The following is a 15,490-nucleotide window of genomic DNA, read 5'->3' on the forward strand; positions in this document are numbered from 1 at the left end:
GCCCCCTCCAGGCGCACCTCGTTTCTGTTCATTCCAGCTGCTGACTCCTAACTCTGGAATGAGTTACCACTGAATGCACATGACTGCCTCATTTTAACGTGGTTTAAGTCTAAAACAGATCTGCTGAGCATCGTTTCCATCTCTCGTTGTATGCTAACATTACTGTCCATTAGGTTTACCATGCATTGGTTTATGTTATACATTGGTGTCACTCATGACTTTACGCCGTTGTTTCTCTCATATATAGCACTTTGCATATAACTAAATACATCTGCTCTCTAATCCACCTTAAATGTGTGTGTGTGGGGGGGGGGTGGCGGGGGGGTCTGCACTATTCTTTGATTTTGTATGAGAGAAGATGTCTATCTGTCCATTGTGACAACATCAATAGCCTGCTATGGGGGGGAGGGGCCAAAGGCAAAAGGCACCTCCACAAGCTAGCAGCCAATGGGGCTCAAGCAGATGCATGAGGGAATCTCCTGGCTAACCAAACCAAATCCCCTCCAGGGAAGAGTAACATGGGCACATCTGGGGACTGAGCCCTTATAGCTAGGAGCAGAGACCACTCTGGATCATGCAGATCGGGTCCTTCCCAAGTGCAAAGTACAGTGCTTTCCCTTCCAGTGATGTCTGGGGACACTACATACACTACCCTATCGTGGGGCCAAGAAGCAGCTGTCCTAAAAGCAGGCTGCACCTCCACGGTTGGCCACACTTACAAGGGTGCAGAAATCCCTTTTAAATCTCAGAGGCAAAGGGAGACACCTGAAAATGGAAGAGATATGCAGCACTTGCCACACGTTTATAGCAAAGCAAAAGAAATAGGTGACGGCTGGAAGGTTTAGAGTTAATCTTAAACCTCTGTCACTTGCTCTGGGCAAGACTCCAGACCATAGCTCTTTGCCTGCCAAGCCATTACAAAAGGGGAAAGACCATATGGAAATAAATGTTTTTTGCTCTCCTATTCGGGACAAGAAAGAAGAGTTACGCGCTGTGAGAGGATTTGTGTGTTTATCTTCCTGCTTATGCGTTAAGTAACGTTATGCCGTGGTTGATGACTGAGCACTTTTGCTACACTGGCCACAAACGTCATGAAAATAAGTGGAGCATATCGTTTAGATTAGTGATGTCAGTTCAAGGGGCGGGCGATCTGTATTCTTGCCTCAAGGACATGTGAACTTAGGGCGATGCATCAACGGATAAGATTAGCACAAGATGGCTGTGTTTTTGCATGTGTAAAAGTGAGGAAAGCTAAGGTAAGATGCATAGGAAAACATTTTAAGACTGATTAAAGTATGCTTAAAAATATATGCCGAAAGATCGGGACAATACCATTTTTGAGTGAACCTCCCCTTTAATGGGGTACCGGCAGTACCCAAGCAGTGAAAATCAGGGATCCCAAAGGCATGCACCTGTCCAAATCCACAACTATGTACCTTGCCGTTGATACACATTCCAACCATGATCCGCATCAGGACCACCTCTGGCTAAAGCAATCAGTCCCAGTTGTCCAAACCCTTGGTTCCTGAGTTAACACAATACCATGAGATACTCATGCATTGGGGCATGTTGCACAGCCCTGAACAGATTCTGATGAATTAGGGTGAGCCCTTCAACTCCTGCAACCTCTCAGTTGGCTCTACTTCTAAAAGTTACAGACTCTTAAATGCCTACATCTAGATTGTTTTTACTATTCAACACTACTTTTTGTTTGTGCATATGGATTCTGAGTGCATCCCACGTTCCATACGTTTTAACACCTCTCTGAACATTCCCTTTATTCACTGCAATTACCATGTGTCACGAACCCACTCCTTTGCACTTCATAGAGAGAGAGAGAGAGAGAGAGAGATCTAACTGTTCGGACAATGGCAGCTGAAGGAACCGAGAGGATAGCTCAGGGGCAATATGCAGGCCTTGGAAGCAAGACAACACAGAGCAACACAGGTTCGATCCTCAAGTCTGCCTAACCAATAACAATTACAACCCTGTTTGCCTAGGTTGGGAACAGCCTCCAGCCTGTACCCTAGAGCCTAGGGAAAATGCATGACAACTGCCAATCTTGCGTCAGTCGCAACTTCAAATTGCGATCATTTCCCTGCTTATTTCCCCCCATCCCCTAAGAGGTGATGAGACACATTCCTTATCATTAACATTTGCAGAGCCTTAGGGGAGACACAATTCTGTCTTTTCACTTTTCACTGTATCTAAATGCAAAGCATTCCAGGAGGGTGATTCCAAGCATGTGTGCGGTAAACTTCAAAGATCTAGATCCATAAGTACTGAGGCCAGTGGTAGACGTGAGCCAGGGCTGGACTGGCTTTTATGGAACTCTGGAGATTTCCCGGTAGGCCTCTGCATCCTGGGCATCTTTTGTGTGGTATTTCCAAATGTTCCCATAGGAAAAGGGTTGGGCTTGCTGAAAATATGTAATATGGGGCCACTATGAACATTATTTCCAGGGCCTCTTTTGGTTCCCAGTCCACCCCTTTAGACGTCTACTAGAAGAATAAGAGGAGCTGTGACAGCGGCAAGGGACATGGTAGGCAGGAGCAAAGTGAAGCAAGTGTCGAGGGGTTGTGGGTGGTGTAGGGTGACAGCCAAGAGGAGGGTGGAGCAGGCGAAAGAAGACCATTCCCTGCATTGTTTTTCATTTTCCTCTCTGTCAGTTAGAACATTCATTTATCACCTTTGTGAAATCAGTCGCCTCTACTTGCTGATCGTATCTCTGCTGGAACCAGTTCCTAATACCTACCTAACGAGATGCTTCTTCAATAGGGGCAGAAACCAGAGAAACTAGAAATACTTGCACTGTCATGAATGGGGTTTGGTGATTTATTCCAAAGCCTGGTCCCAGGACTGAAAGTCTTTTATCTCCAAGGGTCTGACCGAGTCCTGGGTATGAAAGGCCTGTGCTCCTTTCTAGGCCACAAGTTGCATTCTGAGAAGTGCCATATGATGCTATCCTTGTGGCAGGCAGGAGCATCCCACGGATACATGTGATGGTGGTTCTGCAGAGGATTTTAAGCTGTATTCTCTGCTCCCAGAGATAACAAGTTCCAGCGTGCAGGATCATACATGATCGTTTTTTTGTGTGAAACTTGGAGTCTGCTAATAGGTTTCTTGAAGCAACCTCAAGAGCGCCTTACAACAATCCAAATTAGTCACTAAAGCTCCCACTGCACACGTGTACAGTGGCATGAATAAAAAATAAATCCCACTTGCACACCTGATATTAAAATTGCATTCCCTGCGAATGACTTGGGTATTTAACTTGAGAGAACAGCATATTTAACAACAAAATCAGGGGGAGAACAGCTGTTAGGAGAAATGACTTCTTACAATAGGCAGGAGCTCCTCTGTCTTCCCCTGGCTAAGAGGAGGCCGCCTAGTGCCCATCCAGACTTCATGAAGGTATGGCCAAACAGCTTTTAGTTTAACTGTAACAGCTATAGGGGGTGGTGGAGGTGTCATATCATGTCGGACGCTTACACTTAAAAAAGAACATTTCCAGAATGGTGAAATGTTGTAAATCTTAGTGGAACTGTAAACAAGGAAAAATAAAAGTAGTAGAACTCATTATCCTGACATTTCCTGCCCACTTCGTCCTCTGACGGAGTCCTCCTATTGGACGTTTTGTCCTTTGGTTGTCACGTGTTGGTGCCAGGCTCTTTCTGGAGGTTCTTGGCTGCTTCCACCGAAGAGATAGGTACTTTGAGAGGGGGAGGATAGATGGGCCATTACTGCTCGGAGGTTGGGGGTCCGTGGCTGCTTTGTGGGAACAGGACTGTATGGCAGGCCCAATCTCTCACAGCCTATTAGAGGGGCGCCACTGCTTTCCGGAGCCGATTTGGATGCCCTGAGATGTGGGCCTTGTTCACTGCGGTGTAGGGGGTCTCTGATGTTGGCCGGCCTGCTGAGGCCTTGGGCGCCCACTCAGGCAGATTCTTTGGTCACCTGGATTTGTGAGTTCGGGTTCCCAGTGCACATGTGTTCGGATGTTTGTCTTTTAGAAAATTGCATCTGGGTCTTCTCTGCTGCAGACACTTTATGAGATAGCAGATTGGGATAGGCTGGAAGGTGTGCAGGGTTGCCTTGTGTCCACACCTTCGTGGTTCCAAATGGCCGTCAGATGGAGGGGGTTCCTTGCATGACCTTGCCCTGGGACTTAGGAGTTCGGAAGTGGGAGTTATGTTGATCTGCAGAGCAGAGGGCTGTGTACATGGTGACAGGGGGCAGCAGGAGTTGGGCGTTGGCATTTCGGTTGGTCTTGTCAGAGCCGGCCCGAGGCATGGGCAGTCTGTGCTGTTGCATAGGGCCCTGTGCTCTTGTGGGCCCCACAGCCACCAGTGAGTATATGAAGATGTACAAATTGCATTTGACGGGAGCTGAGCTGTTTCAACGCACAGGTCTTTTTGTGCCCCTTTTGGCAAGACTGTGATGTTAGCAGCCAATCACATGTGACTCTTTTAGAGACAAGTATCCGCCTACCTCCCCAGAAGCCCATTCCACCCCAAGGGCCCTCACAGGGCTTATCGTGCTCTTTGTTTTATCAGTGCTTTTGAAATGGAAGCTCTTTATAAGTAATTTGTCCATTTAAGAACCATTGTTTTGGACAAGGCATTCAAAAGGGGTATTTCATTCTGAAAGCACATGCAAAAAACTAGTTTCATGCCCACATTTTCGTTTTTGAGGACAATTAAAACATGTTAACAAAAAAAGTTGCAAACTAGCTCGCTGGTTTTCATGTGTTCGCTTTTTGGTGTGTCAAATACTTTTAGTGTTTTGTAGAATATTTCTAATTTCACTTGAATCATATGAAGTATGTCTTTTCCAAACAATGTAAAACATGCAGGTTACCTTTCGCCCTCTATGCCCTAAATACCTTTGCCCAGAAGATACAACCATCCTGCCTGTAAAGATTTTCAAATAAACACACTTACTTGGAACCCGTCTGGGTCGGGAGCTGTGGTTATTTGTGGCAGGCGGGCCAGTCACAAGGTGCTCAAAAAGTTTGATTGTTGTATATTATTGAGAGGATTGAGAGCCCCATGTCATAGGTCTGCCCGATAGTAATCGCAACCAAAGCCAAATAACCTGGAGCCATACAAATGTGTTTATATATGCAGATCCCAAATCGAGCCATCAGAAAAGACTGTCGCACCAACCCAACTCTAGACGATATCGTAGTGGATCTCCATTGAGCTAAACTATTCTCTGTGATAGGTCTACGGTCTGGGTACCATCAGATTCTGATACACAAGGATGGAAAGTCCATAAGGATGTTTTCGTTGCATGACGGTTTATTCCGATACAAGAGATTGAGCTTTGGTGTATCGTCGGCAGCAAAGGTTTTTCAACACACAGTAAGAGGGGTGTTAGATGGTCTGGAGGGGGCAATACATGTAAGTGATTACGTGCTGATATATGCAAAGATGGAAAAAGAACATCTGATGAACTTGAAAGCTATATTCCTGAGATTTCGTCTGAAGGGTCTCACCCTCCATGAAAGCAAATGTCGATTTCTACAAAGAAAAGTGAATTTCTTGGGGTTTGTCTTTCAAGACACTAGCATTTCGGCTGACCCTGGAAAAGTGGAGGCAATCAAGATATTCGAGCATCCTACCACTCCATCACGAGTGAGAAGTTTCCTGGGGATGGTCCAGGAGATTCCTTCCTAGTCTAGCAACAATTACTGAGCTTGTGAGAAATCTTATTCACAAAGACACTGAGTGGGAGTGGAATGCTGAAGCCCACAAAGCATTTGAAGATGCCAAAACAGCGCTAGCAGAAAATACCACAATGGCATTCTTCGATCCCCTCCGGCAGTATGAAGTCCTGGTGGATGCAAACCCAGTAGGGCTGAGGGCAATGTCAGCACAAGTAGATGCAGACGGGGTGAGAGGCCCCATTGCCTTTGCCAGAAAGGCTTTGATTCCCACAGAAAGGTAATACTCACAGATCGAGCGAGAGGCACTGGCTGTGTTGTGGTGCTGATGTTAATTTCACATACATGTGTTTGGCCGCCCCATCACAGTGGTAACTGATCACAAGCTTTGGCTGCCAATACTGCATGACTGTACACTGAGACCACCCATGAGATTGGAAAGATGGATGCTGACTATGGGGTTACTTTACGTTTTGCAACCCGGTAGACTATTTGTCATATCACCCAGTGTTGCCCGGACTGTGACATTCTGAGAGTTAACTAGAAACGGAAGAACTGGTAAACATGGTCACCAGAGCAGCAGTGCCAAACTCAATGTCGTTTGGTGACATAGCAAAGGTGACTAACTAGCACAGCATAATGCAATTGGTGGTCGATCAACTCTTGCATGCTCTTTGGAAAACCCTTCTGGCGGGCAGTGTCCATTGCACACCAGAGAACAAGCATTCATGAATAGCTTATGTAGGATCTGTGCATAGCTTTTGGTTGGCATAGGAGTGTTACTAAGAGATACCCGGATCATAATTCTTCCTACGTTAATGCAACAGGTCATTTCCAGAGCCACACTGGGCCCCAATGGGGGAACAAAACTAAGGCCCTTCTTAGGGAAAAAGTGTGGCTTGCTGAACTTGAGAAATAGGTGACAACATGATAGCGAACTTCAAGTAGTGCCAGGAAACAAGGGTCACCATAAAAGCACCACTGACAGAGTCACCAGAGCGAGGGGCCAAACCATAGCATGCACTTACAGAACTTGCTTTCTCTCTTAAAACCTGTATTAATCTTGTGTGAACGTAGTACCACGCCATAGTTTTCCCTACGCTATGATGTTAAGATGTATTTCTGAAACTCTGACCTGGTGGGCAGAGGTTCAGAAGGCCAGCCTAGTTTCCTGGAACAGGGTAACCTTCTGGAAAAGCCAGACCGATCAAGGTAGCTTAGCGGCGGTCAAGACTAGGTCTCAGGAGGGGTGAGGGTGACTGAAAGACCTCAATGAGCACACAGAGTAAAGGACACTTACAAATTACTCCCAGTCAGGTGTATATATATCAAAAATACAAATACATTTATTCCAAGGGCTTTGCAATTCAACACACAGTAGGAAAATTACAGCAATACTAGTTAACCAACACAATCCTATCTATACACATATATACAAGACCAATGGTGTCCAAAGGATGAATGCACCAAATAGGTCCACAACATAAACAGGGAAGGAAGCAGGCAGTGCAAGTAGCCTTTAGGCCCTTCTATATCAAACACAATCCTAAATGAAAGGCAGCCCAATCCCTAAAATGAAAGGAGCCTAATGCTCAAATGTACTTGTGAAGCTGGCTTTCGTGGTAGTTCAAATGGGCAAAGCAGGGTCTTTTGTAGAGACTGTACAAGTCAGGAAGGTAGGTGAGGTGAGGCAGAATACTTCCCCACTATTTGAGTAAGGCCTCCACTTGAGGGTAGGGTCGATTCCAAGAGTCGGAAATAGTTAGCTAATTTGCACTAGCAGTGGAAAGGAGAAGGACCCTCAGGGGCCACTCGTGCGTAAAAATGGATGGATGTGCTAGGGGTTACTGGTTAGGGTTGCAATTACTCAACGACGCCTGGTGCACTCCAGACCAAACTTCGGCAGTTGAGTCCACTTCGGTTGCAGGTTCAAATGCATCAATCTCGCGGCTCTGCAGCTTTCAGCGACAAAGATACAGCGTTCATTCCCCTATGGGACAGTGGCAATTTCTCCACTCCTGGTGGATGGATCAGGCCAGTTCCGCTGTAGCAAGTTTCAGGGCACAGAGGACTACAGCTGCAATGAACTTGCAAAGTTCGTCACCATGGCTGGGGGACACAGTAACCAGGTGTACTCCGGTTCGGGCGCACTCACTTTACTCCAGAACTGGGAATTCCAAGTTTACAAAATTCGGTGTGAGAGTGCTGTGAACATGGAGCTTGCGATGTACCAAGTTACAAGGGCTTCCTCGAAAACGGCAGAGGTATCAGGGCAAAATTCTTGCGCAATCTGGTCAGCACACTGGTTGGCCCAGGGACACTTCCGAAAAGGCTTACTTGCAGTATTTGCTGAAGGTGCTGAGAATAGTTGGTCCCACTATTCCAATCAGTCGAAGCGCCTTCTCAGACCTTCGAGGATGACCAGATGAAGAGGGGTCCCCTGGGATGACAGCGTGCTCAGGGTGCCAAACCTTCCAGCTGGTCACCAGCGGTTCCTCAACTCGGCTTCTTAATTTCAGGATACTTTGATCCTATCCCTCGTTCATTGAGAACTCCAGAGATCGACAGGGTATGGGTGTTTGGAGCCTTCTCTCATCCAAAATGTCCTTTGCGCCAAAATGAAGAGGACCCAATGGGAGATCTGCTCACATACAGGCATACCATAGGTGGACCAATTATGGACCACAGTTGTACCAGGCATTCACAGCACACCAGACAGTCTAGCACCCAGGAAGTGTATTGGAACTAGACAGTCCAGCCTACATTCTGGGGGTGCTCACACAAGGCATGCAGAAGCCCGCGAAAGCTTGGCCCTTCGCTGGGAAATGCATGCTCAAATAAGTACTGACTTGGGTTGGCTCGACCTTGGGAAGGTGACGGGGCAAGATGGCCAAAGGACAGGACAAAGAACCTTGTGGCGTGGCAATTTTGGAGCCTTGCCACATAACCTTGTCAAAAAAGGTAATTGCAGTTTACCTGGCAAGAAATGGTTAAAAATATGCAACATGATAAGCTACCACCAGCCCGGTCCAAGGGTCATCTGCACTTCTCCTGAAAAATCCTTCGAGAGTATCTAGGGCCTTTGGAAATGGTACTGTAAGGTACATTGTACACTTGTTACATGTTGCAGAAAAGTTGCAACAAGGACTAAGGGAAACAAAGTCTCCCAGTACTGACTGTCTTTAAGGGCATGTCAGTTTTTCCATAAGAAGTGAGCGAAAAGCCCAGGGGAGTGCAGCAGAAGGCTGTGCTCCTCTGGTAAAGTCAGACTATGGTGTTTAAACAAAGCAAAAAGTTGGTGGATACACAACTGGAGGGAAAATTACACATTAAATAGAAATCTTTCCTAACATATAGCGTCACCAGAACTGGTGACGCAGATCCTCAGAATGTCGGTTGCTGTTATGTTTCCCAATAGGAGAGTGCTATTCGGGTTTCGCCTAAAAGTGGATACAGTCTTTATTACAAAAACCTAAGCTTCGTGTTGCCCGCCCACACCTCAGATTTTTCCTCAGCACACCTGCAGCAAGCACAGCTGAAACAGAACTGGTTCATGCCAGTGCTGGGTTGGGGAGCACAAAGGGATTGTGTTGCAGAGTGAGGAATTTAAATGCATGCATGACATAAAAGTTACTATGGAGGAATTGGCGCTCAAATAGCCACAAGGGCGCCTCCTTTCATCTAAACGGGAAGGTACCATTTCTTGTTAGGTAGTTCATGGGTTGGGGTCATAAGGAGGTCTATGGCCTGCTGGCCGCAGTGGCAAAACTGCGGCTATGCGTCAAGTCACAGACAGGGTCTGACTTTGAGTGCAGCCCTTCCAGGTTAAGCTATGCTGGAAATATCTGGAAAATGTGGGCGGTAGGGCAACCACGGCCATAACGAAAGAGTGGTTTTACAGAGGCAATCAAGGGGTGCAGATGGCAAAGGGCATAGTTAAGGGATGCCCTGCTTTGAAAGGAGAGCAGCACTTGCATGGGCAGTTTAAACAGTTATTATTCTCAAAATAAGACACCATCGATAGTACAAGGGTCCCTGCGCTTTTCGATTTTGTCAGCTGCTGTAGCTCAAAGAGGGAACATAAATGCTTTCCAGTACAGCAAGCACACAGGAAAGGAGGATTCAATAGGGTGCAGACAGAAGGGGAGCGCAAAAACTCCTTTTTCAAAAGGATTTGTTACAGGCTTTGAGCAAAGATGAGATGTCCACAAGAGCATGCTCAGCAGTAGACCTTCACATCACTTCTAGAGCATAGCAGCGGGGCAGTAGACTTTCATGCATGAGGAACAGAAAGGGCTAGCTGACATCAGGTGGAGTACAGCCATCCTCCATAGAGCACAGAGTAGATTGCAAATGGGAGAACAGTGTTTAGGGATCGAATGAAGGTTTTGAGTGGGAACTAAAAGAGGCTAAGGGACCAGACACGGCACAGCAAGTAGGCGCTACCTCTGAGGAGCAGAGACACAGAATGCCACAAATAAACTTCCACACAAGGTGCAGTCTTCTTCTTGGGTCAGTAACATACATTTCATATCTTCTAGAATTGTCCCAGTGCTCCCTTATACACATCACCAAGCACATAGAGTTTATGGCACATGGCTATCTTGGTGTGGCACCAGTTGGCCTGGCGATTTCCAAATAGCTTCTAGGGGATGTTTGCCTGCAGTTTACTAGGCCTTTCTAGTCTATGGGGAGGAGCTGAATAAGTCAACATTTCCCAGCAATGATAGTGACAGGATTGCTATGATAACATTTCATGATCACGTGGCCTATCAATGGGGCTTAGTCCAAGGGAAAGAAGCTTGTGACAGTAGGGCCAGTAAGTGCTTGGAAATCTAAAAAAGGAGTACGAATTGCTTGAAGGAGGTTATGGACTTCCGGCGATGAAAGTATAGATCTGAGCACCCACCATTTTCAGCACCCCCAAACAGAATTGCAAGTTGAAAGTATCTAGCTCAAGGTCGTAGAGGCATCGACAAAAGTGCCAGGTTTGCATGTGCATGCAGCGCATCAAGTATTGCTCTCCAAGAGGAAATGATCTCTCGCCAAGGGCACTGTCGAGTGTAGAAGTTGTTGGACAGTTAAGGCATCAGGGTGCCACCGCCTCAGTGTCAGAAGATCGCAAGGGACCCAGGTATCTCCTGCTCCAGTTGCAGAAGTAGGCTCCCCATCAGATGCCCTCAGCGCTAAGGCGGCGCAAATTGTCTATGTGGCAGGAAATAACAATATGGAAACAGATGTTTGAAGAAAGACAACTTTTTTACCATTGTATGCAGTATCCTTGAACACTGATTTACCAACGTTTGTGCACAAATTAGAGAGTAGAAATGCATGAATCTCCAGTAGCAGTGAGGACATTTCACGTAGTTCCTTGATATATAGAGAGTTTAATGGGAAACAGAGAGCTGGCCAGCATCAATAGGCCATGAAGAGGTAATGCAGGGGGGATATCAAAGTGCACAGCTCAAAAGATAAGCTTAGATGAAAGCACCACTGGTCTGCCTTAAATTAGACAGGGCACCCAACTTGCTTGAAGGCAGTTATGGATTCCCCAAGAACGGTACAAGAATTGCCAGGGCAAGAGCTTAAATGGCAAGGGGTGGCTGTGACGCTCCTCCTGATGGAACACAGCACACCATTCCTTACTAGCAATGAAGAAGGGACTACTTCTCCTAACAGCAGTAGTAAGGGAGGGCAGATGTCAACCCCCCCCCCGGCCTGTGTTTGACAATGTGAGGTGAACTACACACCCTTGTCCAGAGACGGGCAGGAGTAATTATGTTAATTACGGATGGAGAAATGATCATGCCAGTATCCTAACATATTACATGTAACAAGAACAGTACGCATATTTTGCCACAGGTTTTGTGGAAATTCCTGGACAAATTGTTCGGCGCAGCAGTGTGTAATATAATGATTCGGAATCAGCCAGTGGAAGTTGACAACTTTATTTGTCGTAGTAATAATAAACAGTTAACACATAATAAGGTCCCTTGAATGTTCATGGGTAAGTAAGGTAAAATGGCACTGGACAACAGTGTCCTGGGCTGGCCTGTTGCATAGAGGCAGACTTTAGTCTCTCTTTAGGAGGAGCGCCTGGAGCTCGACCTGCTCCAGAGCTCTGGCGCCTTCGGGATGCAGTTCCTCGTGCTTTTCGGCGCTCTCACTGCGCTCGAAATCTCGCGAGACTACACAACTGCGTGTCTCGTGAGGTCCCTACACACCTCCCTTTGATAACCAAGAAAAGTTTATTCCATTACAAAGTCATCATATTTCACTGGTCTTCTGTGCAGTCTTCTCGGACGATCTTCCTTCCTACCACCAACAATCTGTGGCTGACTCGCTTGTAGGGATGTTTCCGACGGTTCTCTTTCGGTCTCTCTCTCTCTGTGATTTCTTTTGCAGATGTTTCTTTAGTGGCATCTCTGTCGGGGCTTCTACAAGTGATGCTTTCCTCTTCGTTTTTTTCCGTTGTGCTATGCTTCTCAAACATTGCTACACACTCCATGTTCCATGTGCGGCCATCCTATGTGTGAATGGAATTGGTCCCTCTCTGGATACTTTTATGGGTTAACTGAACTTTTAACCTGTCATTTGGTCTTTACACTGTAAGCGTATTTTGATCCAGTCGCCTTCTTTGACTTCACGACCATGGGTCATTCTTTTCTGATCACCCTATCTCTTCATACATGCTTTGCTGTTTTCTAACCTCCACACTACTTCTGTCATGTCTACTTCGTCATCTTCTTTACTCTGGTCAACCATGGTGGTACAAGTTTGGATATGGCTCTCCTCCCCCTCAGCATTTGAAACAGCGACACCTGGGTGATGCCATTGGGGGTTAATCTATGGGCAGCTACAGCCTCCTTGAATGTTTTGCGGGGATCCATACCAGAAGCAGTTGCTAACTCGATGGCTCCTTTGATGAACCCATTTGCCCTCTCCACTAGTCCATTTGCCTGGGCATGGTACAGCACAGCCTTCCTCAGCTTTATGTATGTTGGTGCAGGAATGACTCAGTTTCCCATGAAACTAGCTGCACTCCATTGTCCATGACTAAGGGCCTCATTATGAGTCGGGCCACGCGTCCCTTACGGGTCCCGTTAGGGGACCAGGCCGCTAATTACGGGCCTGCCAATTGCAGGCCCGTAAATAGTGCCTTCCCCATTGCCATTTGAGCCCTATAGGGGCTCAAATGGGAATGGGGAATGGTTGGTGCAATGGGGGCTTACCAGTCCCGCCAGGGTCGGACTAGACCGGTAAGTCCCCATTGCACCACACCGGACTCAGTCCCGTTATTGGTGGCAGTCATGGTGCAAATAGCGCCATGACTACCACCAATCTCGGAATGAGGCCCTAGGTCTTTGGGGAGACCGTTCCTCTGAAATATGGATGTGAGGACCTCTATTACAGTGGCTGTAGTAATGTTGGGGACGAACTCTGCTTCTACCAATTTTGACAGGTAGTCTACCATCACTATGCCAAACCGATGCCCTGGGGCCATTGCCTCCAATGGTCCTATGAAGTCCAACCCCACTTTGTGCCATGCCGTTTCTGGGATCTCTGTGGAAATCATCGAGGCTTGTCTGGTCTTCAAGCGTTTGTCACTATTGAGACATTCATGGCATCTCTCAATCATGGAGAGTATTTCCTGGTCCATGGCAGGCCACCAGTACACCTCTTTCACCAGTCGTTGTGTCATGGTGTTTCCTAAATGCCCTGAGTGGGCCCTGCACAGGATGACTCTTCTCATTCCCACTGGCGGGATTACTTAGTCCCCTTTGATGAGCAAGCCTTCCACTGTTGAGATTTCTTCCATCTCTTTCCAACACGGCCTCATGCCTTCTGGTATGGCCCTTTCCTCTGGGTCATATCTCTTAGTTGGCACTGACAGTGGTGGTGCTCTGTATGCGGGTAGCATCAGTGTTTTGTCTCGGCAGATTGCTTGAAAGTGGTTCTCTTGTCTGCATCTCATGCACATCTGCCATATACCTGGGCAATTCAAAGCCACACCTGTAGCACTGTCTCTCTGCCGGGGGGCGGCGGTTTGAATTCCATGTCTCTTGGCGAGTCGGTGGGCTAGTGTACCAGGCTTGTCCTTGTGGGCTGGTGACTAGGGTTGCGACAGTGTCTGCCTGCTTTGGGTTCTCCATTGCGGCCGCTTGTACATTAACTCTCTCGTATACTCTCGCAAGATCCACTATTTTGTGTGGTGGGAGGGGTTTCTTCAATAGATGTTTGCGGAATTGTGAGGATATGCATCCTTCTATTAACCTCAGCATGATGGCTTCGTCGTCGTTTAAGTTGACGAAGTCGCATTGTGTTATTTTCCTTTGGATTCGGGGGATGAACTCACTGATTGTCTTGTGTGGTAGTTGTGTACCCTGGTTGAATGTATACCTTTCATAATCCCTGTTGGGGAGGACAACCAGCTTTCTGTTAACTGCAGCAGTATGTTTTCTTTTGCGGAGTGATGGTTTTTATGATCCCCTTGATTTCCTTTGCCGCAAAAATGTCTATCTTGTTGGGTGCTTCCTGGTCTCCCACGGCTCTCATAAAGTCCTCAAACTCCTGCATCCATTCCTCCCATCTCTGGCCTTGGTGTTGGTGTGGTTGCAGTGTCAATGGGCTGGGGCGCTGTAGAAATGTGGCTCTAGATGTGAGGCTTACCCCCACGGCAGTTGTGCTCCAGCATCTGCTGCTGCTCCTTGCAACATTTTGCTGGGGATGTGTGTTCCTTTTATCCAGTTGTCTTTATATGTGTGCTGTTCTTCTTGGCTGTGGGTGGCTTTATATGTTGTCCTTTGGCTCCCACCACGTTGGGTAGGGTGTTCAGATGGAGGCCACGCGCTGTTTGTGTAGTGTGCCCCCTGTGTTGCTGTGTGGTTTTACTGCCTCCTTCACACTAGTGTTGTTCCTCCCCCTCCTTGGATGGAGGCCACGTGCTGCTCATGAAGCACCTCCTACGGGAGTAGCGTCCATGCTTATTTCATGATTGTATAATGTTTTCAAGTACAGGCCACGTATAGCTGATCTTAAGTGGCCCCTGTGGCGTTTTCTTCTGTCTGTGTGTGCCTTTCTGTCCTCTGGGTTAAGGCCGCGTGTTGTCCATTATACACAGCCCCGTTTTAAGGGGGCACGTTTCGGGCACTCCTCGCTGATGTGCACAGCTTCTTAGCAGCCCCCCATCAGTCCTCCTTACCACTGTGTCAGTTGGGCCTGCAAACGTGTGTGTCGGCTCAGTCATCTTCTTCCTTCGGCGCGTCCTTCCTTGCGCACTGGGTGATGCAGCAATTCTTGTGCTGTGCTCCCTCTGGTCCAACCTCTGTTCCTCCAGAGCCGGCCACTCTTCTGGGGCTGGCGCATCCCTCACTGTGCCTCAGCTGGTGCCAGGCTTGTCGCTGCCACCTCTGGCGCAGTCCGAACGCCTCCTCCGGTCCTTCCTTTTCACCTCGCCTGGGTGTTCGGCCAGTCGCTGTCTCGCGGTGTCTCGTCACCAGTTGTTAGGGCTCACCTACGCACTTCCAACCACAGAAGACACGGGACACTGATGGTTCATGTCCTCATCCCTTTATTTCCTGCATACAACTAACCCCTCTTCCCTTGTCCCCTCCCCTTCCTCCTGCCTTCCCCTGCGTGGTGCAGATCGTCCCTCTTAAAGGGGCCCCTGCTCCTTTCCACTGCAACAGTTGTAGCCCCCGAGCTTCTATCCGGGGCTAAAACCAAAAGACCCAGGGCCATAGCTCCCTCAGCCCCCCCACTAGCAACGCCTCTGCTGCCAAGAACATAATTTGATTCTTCCTGCTGGTGGAGCTATATGTA

Source organism: Ambystoma mexicanum, chromosome 6p (genome assembly GCF_040938575.1).
Source record: "Ambystoma mexicanum isolate Mex_15411 chromosome 6p, UKY_AmexF1_1, whole genome shotgun sequence".
NCBI lineage: Eukaryota > Metazoa > Chordata > Amphibia > Caudata > Ambystomatidae > Ambystoma > Ambystoma mexicanum.